At 36.4% G+C, this 15,189-nt stretch overlaps 1 protein-coding gene and 1 pseudogene across 19 annotated transcripts in view; both read right to left on the bottom strand.

The window, feature by feature from the left end:
• Positions 1–15,189, bottom strand: part of ANK3 (ankyrin 3) — a 567,956-nt gene that overhangs the window by 257,283 nt on the left and 295,484 nt on the right. The gene's annotated exons all lie outside the window — the stretch shown is intronic.
• On the bottom strand, positions 10,629–10,747 carry LOC118604631 (annotated as a pseudogene).

The raw sequence follows: 15,189 nt of genomic DNA, 5'->3' as shown, positions 1-15,189 counted from the left end.
GATACAAGTTCTATTCTTACAGGCTCTCAGGCTGTCTCATTCACTGCTGTATTCTGGGTACCTGAAAAGGTATCTGACACATGAAAGTGCTCAGGGAATTTCTGATATTTGACTACTTGCCATGTCTATACGAATGGTAATAAGAATTAACATTGGTCAGTAAAGTGTTCTGACTGCATACTCTTTTATAAATACCTGCTGTCCTCACCTTCACATTGTGGCTGAGGCCCAGTGATATCAATGGCCTCAGTGGCATTCTCCTCTAGCTGGAGCATATGTACGACCTTGACTGAAAATGTTGATTGGTGTAGTTACCTTCGAACAATTTCTGTCTGTGAATACATGACAAGTCTTAATGTGGTAAAGAGCAGCTAATGGCATCTCTTAAAATAATAGCTAAATGAACTACTACTTTTTATAAAGTACCCTGTCATATTGGTCAGTTTGAGGTTCTTTAAAACATTTGTCAGGTATTCTTAACTCCCAAATTTATTTTGTTAATGAGAGTTATGCTTTCCTTAGACTAATTTGATCTAAGTCCTTATCAATTGTTTTTTTTTTTAATTTCTCTAAAGACAAAGCTGATTTAAATCACATGTCAGTTTGAATCAAAAGAGTTCAGCCACACAACTTGAAATTTTAAAATTTCTGACCATAATGCCAAGAAATGTAATTTGACCAAATTTAGAAAGTTAAACACAACTCTACTATTCATTTCTAAAACTTCTACTTGGCATCAGTAATTCTCTCCATACTTCTGAACTATAACAAAGAGAGATTAAATTAACTGACTGAAAAGAGTCCAAAATATCTAATTTCTTTCTTTTTTTTTCCGAATCTAAGAAATAGGTCTGATAATTATAGAATTTTTTAACCACAGGTTCAAATCTCAATGCATCTGGCACTGTGTGTGCATGCATGACTCTGGTGTGTGTTTGTGTATGTGTGTCTGTGTGATCTATCCATAAAAGAAAAAAGAAGTTGACCTTTACAGAGACGGCTTCTGAGAAAGATCAATGAAAATGAAAAATACTACGCCTGCTTAAACTATTAATTGAAAACAAAAGTTGTGTGTGTGTGTGTGTGTGTTTGTGTGCACGCGTGCGCGTGTATAAGTAACTTTAAGTAACGCAATTTAAATCTTTAACCTTTATCCTGAAAACTCTACATTCAGATACAGGCTTATATCAACATGGAAATGAGTGGTACTGGATATATTCTAGAGTCAAGACATCCGATAAATCGTGTTTTGAAATCTTTTTTTTTTTTTCTAGAGCCTTTTCTTTATCAACTACCAAAGGAAATAATTCAGTATTCTATAGGACTGATGTGTGCCCTTATCTTTTCTAATACACTGCCCACTTGAGTCAATCAGAATTTTGCTACTAACAATTACGCTACTTAGAAAAAACGTACAATAATAGAATTCTATAAGTGAACTACTCTTGGTAGTTTTCACGTATACCTGTGGTCTTTAGTAATAGTAACCTGATATATTAGAATTTCACAGAGGAATTTTTTAATCACTTCATGTTTTTATCGTGATTACCTTATTAATTGGAATGTCTGGGGAATGGAATTGCAAATTTAATTTTGGGTTTAATTCAAGACTTTTCAGAAAATGTTTTTTGTTTAGCCTTTGATGTTGAAAATATTTCACGTGTGTTTCATACAGTTCGGCCACTTTATTCAGTAAAAAAGGAATTGGCAGGAGTTTGTAGTCATAAATATTATTCATTTTAATAGAATAAAGTACAGGAGAAAATAGAGGAGATATATTCCAAGACATGTTCTGAAAATTATTTACAATATATTCCTGGTTATACTTCGTTTCATTTTGTCCTGATGTCCCCACTCTTTTGAACATAAAGAGAAAAAGGTGTGTCAACTCAGGTTTATTGTTAGTTTGGTTCTAGTCAGCAGAGGTTTCATGTATGCTACTTCATGCTATTTTTCTATTAATCGAAGGCACATTTTTGTGAAAACTGTGTTTTTTGATTGCTAAACAAATATTCATACACTGTTTAAAAACTAAACAATGCCAAAAAACTTAAAGTTACAAAATCACTGCCTGGAGATAACCATGCTCTACCATAGTGGAGAAAAGATATCCATCCATACATGCATAACTGCAGATCTGTAAACTGAGAGGGGATTCTCCCTCACATCCACGTAGCTTAATTCGTAAATCTAGCAACATTTCTCTGCTATTCAGATATCCTATGTGACCATTTTTAATGCTTCTATTTAGACCAAAACCTGGTGATGAGTTAAATTTTTTCCAAATTTTCTTATAAAACACTACTATAAAAAATCTCCAAACTTTGCGCATGCATTTTTGCACACTTGTTTAATTATCTTTCTAGGATAAAATTCCAGGAAGTATAAACTATATTTTAAACTATATGCCTATTGAGGCACAACCAAGGATGTTTCCTATGAATAGATATTTTGTACATTTTCTCATTCAGAAGTCTGTACTGATTGTTATGCTGAGCTAAGATTTATATCATGAAGAGACTAAATAACTATTTAAATGGTATAAAACAATTCTAAGAAGGCAGATGGCCTACTGTCCCAAACTAGAATATTTCTATTGCACATGAGTCTGCAGGGCTTTGGACCAAAGCTCCCACAGTACCTTAATGAATACGAGTGGTCAGGGTTGTGGTTTCACATTTCATCAGGGGAATGCCCACGGACAAGGATGGGATGTCAGGTGGAAGGGAGATTTCCTCACTCAGCACTTTCTGTTTGCTTCCAGCAGCTGGCTCCAGGCAACGTCCAGGGGATACATACACCTGACTCATTCATTCATTCTTTCAGCAGACCTCACAGAGCACCATCGCTCAAGTACCACATGCAGTCAGGTGGCTCTTGCCCGGAGAGTATGCTCAGTCTAGCCAATGACTGCAAGACCAGGTGAGTTCACAGGGAAATACTCTGCCTCAAGGAATTCAGGACACTCTTCACACAAGGGACAGTAGAGCAGGCCCTTGGAAGGGTGAATGGGTTGGGTTACTTGCACAGAAGGGCACTTCTCTGGTTGCCCATTAAATATTCTCTTCCTTTCCCTCTTTTGCTACCTCCATAGCAGGAAGTTTAACTACTCTTTTTTTTTTTTTTTCCCCAGCCTCCCTTGTAGCTGGAGCAGCTGGAAGATGCAATTCTGGCCCCTGAAACAGAAGTCAGGCAGGGGCTTCCGGGAAGGCATTTCCTTTTTCTGATAAAGGCACTGAATAGCTAGTCCTGTTCTTCACTTGCTTTTGTCTTGAATGCACACCTGAGGCATGAAATTAGGTAACCAAAGTGTGAAGATGAACATCACTACATTTCTAAACTAGGAGCAGCAGCTGTCTACCTTTAGACTTCTTGTTTTGTGAGAAAACAAAGCAAAAAACCTTTTCTTTGTTTATACCACTGTTAGCTAGATATATTGCTATCTATAGCTGAAGGCATTCCTAACCAATACATTACTCCTCCAACTAAAATGGTCTCTGGATAGAGGCAAGAAAATTTGTGGTGAATGAGGAGCCAAGATGGCAAAAATAGGGATGACTGCTGCAGGCTTCAGACTGTGCAACTTAACTCACTTATGCTCTCAATATATGACCCTTTCAAGCTCAGGAGGCATAGTTAAGAATACAGGGCAACTTTTCTCCCAAGTGTCAAGGCCTAAAACAGCATATGAGTGTGTGTTTTATTTTTTAAAAAATGTTGACACTGTCTGATAATGAATTTGAGAACTATGGTTTCCTGAAGATGCGCCAATAGTACCCAAAACAAAACAAATCCTAACAAGGATCATAGAACCAAAGAGTAAATTTAACGTAGATATCAAAAAATGAGAGTGAAACGGCAGTGCAAGCAGGCAAAGGGAATGTGTGAGTATAACGCCATTTCTATAAGCTGTCTTCATCTTGCAGAAACATTAAAAGCTTATATGAAAAGGCCATTTAAAATTTTAAAATACGATACAATATAAATTACTTACTGTTGAACTGTACACTTGAGACTTACTGGAATTTGTTAACCAATGTCACAATAAAAATAAAGAAATTAATTTTTTTAAAACTCCAGCAGCCAAAGTGCTATTATCCCACTAGAATTAAAAGGAAGATAGACTTCTTTTAAATCTTAAGGGAAAACAGCATCTAGACTATCATGTATCTGGGCCAAATGAACAGTTTCAAGGTAAGATTATTCGAGGATGCTCAAGTGACCTATAAATGATGTAAAGAGATGTCTAAGGAGAAGAACTAATGATACAAATGTATATAGTTTGTTAGAAAAATGAGATAATAAATACGCAGACAGTTGTCACAACAAATCTAATAAATGGCCTAATAACTATTTCCCAGTGTAATGAGAAAATAAGGTATCATTTCAATATGAACAATTTATAAAATCATAAATGGGGAGGAACATTGTGTTCTGAAGAAAATAAGAGCAACAAAAACAATGAAACAATTATAGAGACATTTTCTATATTTCCGCAGGGTGAGGGATAACATCCTAACAGGTGCTATTTTGTCAATCTATTTCTCTGGAGCAAATAACCAAAAATCACCACACACTGGAGTGTGAAATAGAAGACGTGTAATAAATTTCCAGGAATGAAAAACATAGACTTTAACATTTAAGAGGATAAGATATTGATTGTTATTTACAGCTATTTCCAAGTATCTTGTACAGTGTCTGACAAATGCTTGTTGGAAATAAATAAATAAATAACTTCCTACATGAACACGATTTTTAAAATAATGAATTTAGCTTTTTCAAGTCACAGAGATATTACTCAATATAAAATACACATAAAGTTATCAAATGCTATTCAAGAAATAAAACAAAAAATCAACCAACAGGTGAAACATTCTTACGAAGTAAGTTATAGGCCCACACATTCTGAAGGTCACTCTCAAATTCCATTCTAGAGTCTGTCTATTAATCAAAATCTGACAGGTAATATCTATTACCATTTTCACTCAACAATTATGTTCATTATAGACTAAATCTCTGATCCAACTAAGGGATATTTGTCTTTAGAAGGAAAGAATGAATTATATTATCTTGAATGAGGTTACAAGCAGCATTTACCACTTGTTAGGAGCATTTCTCTCTTGGCTGCCTAAAGTTTAAGAATATCTTCTTATCCATGTAATGATCAACCAAGATTTAATCTGAAGTATGTTCTTTAATGGGACAATAAGAAAACATCAGAGATTTATTTAGCACTTCTGAGACACTTTATGTTGACCATTTCAGGAAATTTTCCTAAGAATCACCTTGAGATGGATTTTTGCTGTCTCCACTTTATAGATGAACAGATTTGTGAGGTTAATTAATGAACCCAAAGCCACACAGTAAGCAACAGAAGAGAGAGGAACACATGGGAAATGTAGAAATCTGACTGCAGAGCTGATTCCTAACGACCTAGATACAGTATGATTGTATCAGTAGTAGTGTTGGCAATAATAACAATTGACAATAAAATAATAAATTACCCTACATGTAGCTGTTGGAACAATCTTGCCCATATTTAATCTTTATAAGTTACACCAGACCTCAGTTGTCTCTCTCCTGCCAAGGGTAAAACACCTATTTCATAGGACCATAGTATTAAATCACTGGACTTAGAAATTCTTTATCAAAACTCAACTGTTTTCTCTCCCTTTTTTCCCTTAGTGCTAATGATCCTGCAGGGACAGGAAACACGCTTAGCATCTCCTCCAGGCCTCCGGCATACTACCTAGACAGGGTTTGATCTTTCCTCATTGCTTTCACTATGGTTATATGCCTGAAATTGTTACTTTTTAGATTCTTCAGTTGCTTGATGCCAGAGAGAAAATGAATAGCTACTGTAACTGCACTCTGAGTGCATACTTACGAGATCTCCTCTTGGTAAGGAAAAAGCAAAATAGATTCATGTAGCTTAAATTCTGAGAACTGCTGTGTATAGCAGGTTATGCTGTGGTCCTAACATGATCTTGCTTACCCTATTGGAAATATTAAAAATTGGTAGCTTGTGTGTTTCCATAATTCTAGTTCATTGATTAAGAAATAGGCTATTTAAAGTTAGAACTTAGCTTCAACATTTTATGTTGGTACCAACTCAATCTTGACATGTTTATGGCATGTTACAGTGATATTAGAATCACGAGAATTGGTCTTCCTAGTTATTTCTGAACGGAAAGACAGGAATTATTAAAAGTTAACAAAAAAGGACAACTGCAGGATGTGTGAGTTATGTGAGTAGGCAATCCATAAAGAATGCACATGGCTAGCAAACATAAAAAAGTGCTCATGTGCCCTAGTAATAAAATATTGCAAATTAAAACAGTAACATGAACATATTCATCAATAAAATTGGCAAAGCAACGAAAAAGTTAAGTCAATGCTGTATGTAGCAAGTGTAATGAGGTCAACATGTCACACAAGTATAAACTGGTTCAACTAGTATGGAAAGCAACTTAAGAGTATACTTTATCATCAGATCAAGATAATTTCCTTTATTCTTTAGTTTTAGTCCCATATAGGACACATGCATGCATGCGCGCGCGCACACACACACACACACACACACACACTCTAATATTTTAAATTTGGGTCCAAACACCACTTTGTCTTACGAGAAACTATTCTCTAGAGCAGGGGTCCTCAACCCCTGGGCTCTGGACCAGTACCGGTCCATGGCCTTTTAGGAACCGGACCACACAGCAGGAAGTGAGTGGCGGGCAAGTGAGCGAAGCTTCACCTGTGCTTTCGGCCGCTCTCCAGCACTAGTGTCACCGTCTCAGCTCCAGCCCAGATCGTCAGGCATTAGATTCTCATAGGAGAACTGGTCCTTGGTGTCAAAAAGATTGGGGATCGCTGCGAGTCTAGAGAAATGCTAGAACTGTCAAGATGCCAGTGTGCCTGTCTCCAAAATGCCCATGTTCACGTGAAGACATTCTATGCTGATATGATAAAAGGGAGAATGCCAGGAGAGAAGGAGGGTATCACTCGGGCTCAGAGTACCCAGGTATCTGGGTGACCTTGAACAAGTAGTTTAACTTCTTGAAAATGAGAATATCCTTTTTACAGAGTTACAAGGATCAAATGTGATAACGTTTATGAAAGTCCTTTGCAAATAACAAAGCAAAACACATCTTTTGAGACCACAAAACTTTTATTTTTTTCAGTTTTCCTTTTCAGTGTCCACAGATGTTGCTCTCAAAGCACTGTATGTCGTATGCTATCTTTTCATTCAGGGGACAAACCTGCTCTGGTAACATTTTTATTCTTGCTAAATTTACATAATTATACCCCTACTCCACCCCTACTGATGTTGCTCCAACAGAGTAACATTATTAAAATTTTGTATTACACTTAAATGAGGCAGAAATACCACAAACATGAAGTCTTCAGGGAGAGGCAAGCAAGCATTAGAGCCTTGGATTCATGATAGAAGTCTATTATTTAAATAGATAGCACAGACTGCCTTACATAACTGTCCCTACCAAAGGGGAGACTGGCGTGACATCTGACAGAAACTTGCTCCAAAAAGATTTTGTTTAAATTTTTCATTAGACTGCCTTTATAAAAAATTGAAACAGAATATTCTCCCAGTAGGGGAACAGTTTGCTAAAAAGATTAGAATTTACAATTACCTTTTTAACAATCTTTTTAGGACTCTATGCTTTCTATGCCTAAAATGTTAAGCAAGTGTTTGGCTTCAAAATTAGGAAAAGAAAAACGAAACAAACAAAAAACCCCCCAAATCTTCCTCTAGTCCAAGAAGGAGGTTTTCAGGCCCCCATGCCTTGGAATGGCAATTTCCCATTATGAAAAGCCTTTGTTTTTCAGGCAATGGAGAAATATGTGCTAAAACAACAATGGGCAATGGGTGCCTTGCTTCTGGCCCAATCACCAGCACTCTGTGTAAAAATGCCTTTTTTTTTTTTCTTCTCAAGGTGATTAGGCTGGTGGGGTGATGAAAACAGAACTCCAGCAGAATTACCATTCATTTCCCTCTGCTGCACTGCAGATTCTTTCCGACCCAACACCCGTGTCCTCACTGACATTAAGTACAGAAGGCAAGCTTTCCCTCTTCCTCTTCTTTTTTTTTTTTAATGGATGCAGCAATCCAAAGAACAGATGGGGAGATCCATTGCTTTTAGAAATCAAATATGATAATTCTGTTGCTCTACAACGTTAAAACATTTCAATCCTGGATGTTTTAGGGAGATGGGGATAAAATCTGTATTTCAAATGGTGGGAGCCTGCTGTGAATACAGATGGAAATTTTATGGTTTGTCTAATGCTTGCCTATTTTAATAAAGAGAATAAATTACAACAGCGTAACTTCATTCTATACTCCATGTGTTGCAGTACTGAAATAAAAGTAACCATCTAACCTGGAATCCTTTATCTCTCTAACCTGGAATCCTTTATCTCTCTGCATTATTCAGTTTTTTCCAACCCTGCTTCTGATCTTTTTTTTCTTTAAGCTAGAAGAGCACATTCACAAAAAGGAGGGAAAAGAAAATCTCTAGGGGCAATATGGAATTCTTAACACATACACACTCACTCACTCACTCCAAGGGAAGGAATAAAAGTACTCTTTGTCTGGTTACTATGAGAACCAAATGATAGAACCTCACCTTTGAGATAATGGTACACAATCGTGGAGAATAAATTGATGCAGAATGTTTTACTTGCTCTCCCATCACCCTGCAGAGACTGATAGGATCCCAAACCAAACACTGCTTTTCTATGTTCGGCGGGGCCTATTAAGCTTTTCAGCTTCATCCATGACATTTATTGATCATTCTTACTAAATTTCCATTAGCGCATAATTTATTCCATTCTACACAAAGGGTATACATACCACACGAAGTTAACCTACAATAGCAAAGCATTGCTGGCAATTTTTTACAGAAGTGGAAATTAAAATAGAGCCAAATTAAAATACAGCAAAGAATAAAATTACCTGACATCTTTGTGACAGGCTCGAAATGGACTTGCTCCTCTTTCACTAACAACATGACACTTAGGATGCTCCAATGTGTTTTAGAAGCAATACACTGAAAGTCTACATGGCCAAGTTTTAGGTCCTGATTCTTAGTCTATCCGTGTACCTCAGAATGATTCCCTAAGGAGGATAACATCTTAAAAGGAAATCCTAGATTTAATTATCTTTCTTTGACACAGAAGACTCTAAGAACTAACATTAAGGTTCAACAATGGTGGCGGCATTCCTAACACTGGCTGCTTCCAGCGGAGGAGGGACACTAACCTGGAAATGACACAAAGGAACTTTCAGGGACAATGAAATGTAATATATCTTATTGGGGGAATGGATTAAACAACTATGCCTTTGTCAAAACTTATTCAATATATACTTAGGATCATTGCATTTGACTCAATTATAACTCATTTAAAAAAATCTCCCCGGAAACATTAAAAAATAGTGTCTAAGTCCAGGGTTCCTTTCAGAATTTTCTGGGAACATAATTGTAAGGCAAATAAACAAAAAAACATTGGACATTTGCATGAAAGCTGAGGTATGCCTGGTGCCGCTTGTCTCTGTGTCAGTGTCACACTTTACGAAGACATTACCGTAAAAAGCTTATTAGTGTTATGAGATGAAAGTAAATATCACTGAGAATGCAATTAAAAGCTCTACATTAACTTGCAAGTTCAAGCTCAAATTCTGGGCTAGGCATTTCTGTCACTCTCCCCATGATGACTCAAGGGACTTTGGGACTTCTCAGATACATCTGAAGTAAATGTCCCAGCTGTGGTCTACAGCACAAAAGACTGAGTCTAGGAAGGCCACTCTCCATAGAATATGTGCGTGTCTCATTTTATGATAATTAGATAGCAGACCTCAAAGACAGATACATCAAGACATAGTTATTTTAATATAAAAGGACTCCTTTATATTGCCAAGTGCCATAATATATTTTACATCTATCCAGGGAATTTCCTGTTTAATATAATTACTGCGACAAGCAGTAGACACCTGTTTTATCTTTAAAAATCAACAAACTATAGACTGTTTTCTCTCATTTTGTCTACTTTGACTCTCAACTAAACTCTTATTAGGTTAAACTGTTTATTAGTTCTGCTGAACCTAATACAGATAAATAGTTGTCAGGCTAACATAATTAAAAACACAGATATATAAACACACATGAACACAAACATACAAGAAGAATTTAAAAAATTAATCTCATGAATTTGGGGGTAATGGCATTCCTTACTAGCAATTCAGGCTTTACTAGTAAAGCAACATTTGTCATCAAAATTATGTATGCTTTCCCAGACACGTTTCATAAAAGACCTGTTGTGTGTATTAATATTTTTTCGCAAGTCTTCAAAATGCAGCTTCAAATTTTATTCTTTCAATATAAGTACATTTCAGAAAAGCTACATCTATTGCAGCTGTTGCCATTTGACAAATTTTCAGCGCATTCTCATATCTCATGTAATTATGCTCTAAAAGAGCATATTTGTAAAGAAAAAATTATTAAATTATTAATAATAATTATAATTATTATTATCTTAGGTGAGGCAACCCTTGGCTGAGTTCACGGATTGCAAAGACCTTGTCATTTTTACAATCCTTTATTTTTTATTTGTTACACCTATGGCACCTGGTCTTCCTAGGTGGTATCCCATCCAAGTACTAACCCGGCCCGACCCTGCTTAGGTTCTAAGATCAAATGGGATCGGGCTTGTTCAGGGTGGCATGGCTGTAGACTAAATTGTTTTTCAAGATATTTCCTTTTAAATTTCTCTAAGCTTTGAAAATTAAACTTTTAACAATGTTATATGAAAGAAAAGGATTGTATTAAATGATCATGCAGTTTACTGTGGATGATTTTCTTCTTTGTACTGATCTCTTTTTAAGAAATCACTATAAATATAATGTTCACAAAACAGAAAAATATATTAGAGCATGTCACTGTTTAGGGGGTTCATTGTGAATATAATACTTATAGTATGTGGGAGAACATGAACATGCCATCACAGTTCTTATCATGAAGATCGTCATAATCTAAATCTGAGATGCCTTTTAACTAGCACTTCTAAATTCATCATGCCCAATGAATGACAGCTTAGACAAAAAGCAAGGGCTCCAACACTTCTCAAAATAATTCAGTAATGATTCTCCAGGTTTCTAATTTTTCAACTCAGTGGATTTCTGTTCTTTCGGGTGTTCTAAGTACAGACAGAGATTTGGCATTTTTGAGCTAGTACTAAAAACCCAAGTTAAAAGTCAACAGAAAGTAATATTTTTTACTTTGCAAAAATATTATTAACAGTTGACAGGAATAAGAGAAAGCAAGAGGAAGGGAGGGGGCATATTTAATACAAAAGTCAGCCAATCCCTCTGCATTTCTTTTGTAATACAAGGTATAACTAGCCTCTCAGATATTTATATCTGCCATTTCTGACACATCCTTCTCATCTCCTTCCTTTCTCCTCTACCCTATACTACGCCATCATGTCCAATGGATCCCGCCCCTGAAAGTTTTTCTGTGTTCTCTACACCATCTGCTCACATTCCCGGTCTTCAGGGCCAGCTTCAGTGTCCATGCCACTCTATCCTCTGCTCTGGGAGACGTGCCCTTCATATGGCCTCCATGTCACTTTATATTTTCTATATCAACTACAGGAGGCCCTCAAATAGCATTGCCAGAACAGGCTCCAGCCACTCAAGATCCTGAACTGGAAAAGAAGTGATCTTTTTAAATTCATCTTTCTTAAATATATGTAGAGTTCATATTTATTTCAATGCTTACTATCAGAAGTGTTTTGAGGCTTTATTTAGTATTTTGGTGATTTGTTGTGACCAAAAATATGCTGTAGGAACTTAACTCTTGTGCAGATATAAATTAACCTGTGGTAAAACTGGTTATACATAGTTTTGCTTAAAGTCTCTGTATCCAAGAATATATCAATGATGGTAAGTGAGGACTTACTGTATAAAACTATTTTAATGCTTTTAAATTTGTCTATCTTTCTTACTAAACTACCAGTTCTCAAAGGACTAAAAGCATGTCTTATTTCTCTTTTTATCCACAAGGCATGTAAATATTTGTTGAACTGAAACACTGTTGAATCAAAATAACGTAGGTTTCCTATTCACTGCACTATGACAGACATTTCAGAACTTTGTTCCTTTTATGTCCCTTTTTTTGGCTAATTTTTCTGTCAAAATAATTCCACATTTGTAAATGTGTAACCACTATGCTGTCTACCTGAGACTAACATGAAACAATATTAAATGTCAACTGCAACTGAAAATTAACTAAATAATTCCACATGCTTTAGTGTCTAAAGATTTAGTCCATAAAAGTTCATCTCTAAGAAGACCACTGTTTATTGGTTAATCTGAAATATATGAAAAACCAACCTTTGAAAAATTTTAGCATATTATATAATTTGTCACTCTTTGGTATCTCACTGATATTGAAATAGTTCCATCTTTTCTAGTGAATTTTAGTGAACACTTTTATGATAAAGATAAAAATGAAAGCAAAAACAAAAATGGAAGAGCCATGTAGATAAAGAGGCAAGGAAGGATGCAGGGTACATAATTGGTACTTAATAATTACTAAGAAAATAATTTCTAAGTATGAGGGATAAAGGAATGGAAGACATTGCAATGGAAAATACAGAAGATAAAGTATTAGCGAGGACAAAGCTTTTTCATCTTTATAAACTGACACTCAGCTGCTATTTATAAATGTTTCAATGTATTTATCAATTAGTAAAATGTATGTATTTCAATGCCAACAAAGAGACAAAACTAGAAGTTTTGGATAAAAATCTATGTTCAAAACAAAGTTCCCATGAAAAGGGACTGAACGGGGCTCTCATCGTCTTCTCCCTAAAATGACTATGACCTTGGCTCCTGCTACCCACCATGGCAACAGTTGAGGTTATGCTTTATCAATTTATTAGGAGCCAGACAATCCACACTCAAAATACTATGTCAATTCAGGATACCACCTGATGGCTAGGGGGAAATTAAGGGACCTTTGTTATTATGCTTTATGAGAACTGGTTAAAGACACAGAAAGCATTTAGCTTGGAATGAAGATGCAGCACCAACACAGCACTATTTTCATCTATATAAATAGCTGGCATATGGGTGGACATAACAGGGTGCTAGATTTAGTCTCAAAATAAGAGAGTATATTCTAACAATTAGAACTGTCCAGAAAAGGGGTGGGCTATGTTTAGACGTAGGACACTTCCAGGCACAGGAAATTCTCAAGTAGAGACTGACTAGCAATTCATAGAGCTCTTGTCAAAGAGAAGCAGGTTCTGCAGATGACCCAGCTCAGTGACCCAGAAGGTTCCATCCACCTCTAAGCTTCCAGGACTCTCAGCATTCTTTGGGAATTTTCCACACAACTCTGCCCTTCAAAACTGATGTATTTGTCTTTTATATAAGTCCTACAGGTTCGAATTCAGATTTCTACAGTAGCTTTTCTTTTCTTTTAAATGAAATGAAACAATTTACTCTAACGAAGTGATTGAATCATTTATTTTAATATGTAGTCCATAAAAGTCATTATTAAAACATTAAATAAGATTTGAGTGGTTGGTATGAACATAGAGGCAGGATAAATGGATTTTTTTCCGCCCAGTATTCATTGTACAACAATTTGAAATCATGTTGTTTTTTTTTTTTTACTCGATCATGTATATTTGAGTAAAATGTGATTCTCTTGTACATATAACACCTTAGTTTATGTAGCTTTGTAGTGGCCCCCATCAAAACATTTCCTAATAAAACAACAGCAGATTCCCTCTGATAAGGACATGAGAAACTGAACTAGAATTAAGTTGGGAAGCAGTAAAGCTCTTTATGTCTACTTGTGTGCAATCCGCCCTTTGCCTGGCAGAAGGTGGTAACTGTGCTAGGGGGTCTCTCCAGTGGTGAGACTGTTGGGAGGGGGAGGTGTCCTTCTCTTGGCTCAGGTAGGAAAAGTGGAAGGAGAATACAGGTTTGGCAAGCTAAAGTTGGGGATAATTAAAACAAGAAGGCAATTTGAGAAGAATCAAAACAAAAAAATGAGTAAAACACATGATCCAGGGAATTAAAGAGCCACAGAGACACAAACAAAGCAAAGCAATTAGGCCCCTAAATGAGACCCAATATAATGAAAGCAGGAGTTGCTGCCCAAAGCTAAATTTTATGTACTTTCCTAAAGTGCTATGGCATGGAATGTGGAGGGTCCATTGTGTTTAAATGATCAAGAGATGACAAAAAATTTAAGAAGAAATAATGCCCACTGATGAAACTGGAAATGAATAATTGGGAAATGGACTCCTAGAAGACAAGGAGTGATGATGTCATAAACATGAATGGAAGGCAAGATCCTCAAAGAAACCAAAGGTAAGAGTTTGAGAGCCAGGTAGCATAGAAGACCTCCTACTTACTCTACATTTGTCCCCGTCCCACAACCATATTTCACCAATTTAAATATGCCCTTGAGGAGAGGAGCAGGGCTGTCCCAATTTTAGCTCCTGTATTCATTTAGCAAGACAACGTCAGACACACCAGGAACCCAGAGTGATCCTGCTCCAAGGAATTTCTAGTCCAGTAGGAACATGAGGGAACTGCTGGAGCTGGGAAGGACTCTCCATACCTTTGAGTCAGGGTCCTCAGTATAAAAAGGACAAGAAAAAAGCAGCTAAAGTCACAAACTTATGGGCTGTACCAAGATTCAGAATCAAGACTTGGCACTTTTTTCATCTAGAGGTCTTCATATACAAAAGACTATGATTCCATGTAAAATGCCTCACGTTTCCTCAAAGATACAGACAGTTATAAATAGTTGTGATAGCTAAGAGGAAAGAAACTGCCCTTTACTGAGTAAACCAGTGTCTCGGGTGGGATTGGAGATGAGCCCCAAAGAGCTGGAAGGGGGTGTGGGGGAAGGAGGTATCGCAGGCAGAGCAGCACAAAGACCTGTGTTGGAAAAGTGTTCTGGGAAGGGTGAAGGTAGAGTGATTCTCACTAGAAGTAAGGTCAACTAGGAGATTAGTGAAAAATAAGGTTGTAAATGCTGGCTCTCCTTTGTGAATGGAGAACCGTGAGTGCTATGCTAAGGAATCACCGGAAATAAAGGCAGAAAATGAAAACACCGTGGTTAGGAAAAAGATATAAGCCCTAATGTCTCT

This window comes from Rousettus aegyptiacus, unplaced genomic scaffold, assembly GCF_014176215.1.
Source record: "Rousettus aegyptiacus isolate mRouAeg1 unplaced genomic scaffold, mRouAeg1.p scaffold_m13_p_6, whole genome shotgun sequence".
NCBI classification, from domain to species: domain Eukaryota; kingdom Metazoa; phylum Chordata; class Mammalia; order Chiroptera; family Pteropodidae; genus Rousettus; species Rousettus aegyptiacus.
The sequence above is the reverse complement of the archived record's forward strand: the minus strand, read 5'-3'. Positions and strand labels throughout refer to the sequence as shown.